Raw genomic sequence first — 1,744 nt, 5'->3', positions numbered from 1 at the left:
GCCTTGTCCTCGCATGAGCTAATCAGGGCGGGTAAGTTAGGGCGCGCGCCATGGTGACTCGCCACCATGAGAGCTGTGCGCCGGCTATCTTTCTTCAGGATTTTCGCATGAGAAGACGGGCACGGCGTCTGTTCTCAGGTTCATCCTTGCAGCGTCGATAAACCCAATGACTGACCTCTTTCTAGCGGGCCAGCCACGTTCACGTCACCTCTTGGGGTCGTTGGTGTTCGACCTTCATGTGATAGCCTTAGGAGATTCATTCGGCACAGGTTGTCTGACCATCTCGCAGGGCCATCACAAGTATTCCAAATCAAGTTCAGGCGCAACCTGCCTTGAGGTAGGGCCTCGTGAGTCCTGCAATGGCTCACGAGTGCCCAGACACACATCCTCCAGCCCTGCCATGCAAGCCATGTGTCAGGGCGGGGCTGTACACGCCCTGGGGGCTCCACTGAGAGGGAGTCCCCAACCACGCACAAGTGGAACACCATGTTCCGTGCTGGCAGTCAACACGGTCGAGGAGCGGCTATGCCCGTGCAAGTGCGGAAGCGCCATGCTTCGTGCTGGTGATAAACAATTGGGGGTGGCCCCATGGCCACATTAACCAGAGCCAGCCGCCAGGCTCAGTGGCCAGCCTCATCACAACACTTTCCCTTAGGGAGAGTTGCGTGAGTGGGCTGGTTACGGGGGGCTACGCTCAGGTCTCGCCTAGCGTACGCCACCCTGCCACGTCCCTCGGACCTAGTCATCGCTCACGCCCCTCCCAAGTGGGATCTCAGCGAGGAAAGGTATGGAGGTCTATTTGTACGTCAAGGGGGACTTCTAAGCATTGCGACTCAGGCGCCTAACTGGTCACGTAGCCCCTCACCCCTTGGTCTCGTCCTGGTAATCCGGATGACCCAACGGCGGCTGAGGCATGCGCGGGGCCGGGCCCTGCCAACGCAGAATGCTAAGACCTACTCTCGCATCTCCTTCCCGAGGGTTGTTCATACGTCAAGCGGGACTCCCAAGCATTGCGACTTAGGAGCCTAACTGGTCACGTAGCCCCTCACCCCTTAGTCTCGTCCTGGTGATCCGGACGACCCAACGGCAGCTGAGGTATTCGCGGGGCCGGGCACTGCCGATGCAGAACATTAAATAAAATAGGAAGGAAATCGCGAATCACAACAAATTATTACAGTACTTACTGTCTCTTAAGAACGCCAAGCACATAAGTTCTTACGCCTCCACGAGGCATGATACATGTTTCTGGAGATAAGATGAAGGGGAGCGCCACCAATGAGCTTCTTCTTCAGCCTTGAGCGTTGCCGTCGCCCGTGAGGGGTGCCCCATCATTGACAACGTCGCCGTCGCTTGTGCCTTCAGCCGTGGCCGCATGTTTAGCGGCATCATAGGCAGTGGGCATGGGGTCTAGGGCAAGGACCTTTTGCAATAGGACTTCCATCTGATCCTTCATGACTTCAGCAGTAGCGGCAAGTGCTCCAGGCCATCAGGCTCAAGCAAAGCACAAAAGTCGAAGTTGTCCTCACGAAGGTGGAGGTCGTTGAAGACACGAGTCATGGCCTAGGCAGAGAGTGCGCAGGCCTCTCCTTCCACCATGGGGCCGACGCCAAGAACAACACCCTCGAGCGCCACGACAAGCTGCGGGAGCAGCTCGGCGGGGCCCTCCTCAGCAGTCACCAATGGCTTCTTCAACCCCCTCGCGTAGAGATCCTGCAGCGCCTTGTGGGACCTCTCCTCGAGAGAA

This window comes from Triticum dicoccoides, chromosome 4A, assembly GCF_002162155.2.
Source record: "Triticum dicoccoides isolate Atlit2015 ecotype Zavitan chromosome 4A, WEW_v2.0, whole genome shotgun sequence".
Classification (NCBI taxonomy): domain Eukaryota; kingdom Viridiplantae; phylum Streptophyta; class Magnoliopsida; order Poales; family Poaceae; genus Triticum; species Triticum dicoccoides.
The sequence above is the reverse complement of the archived record's forward strand: the minus strand, read 5'-3'. Positions refer to the sequence as shown.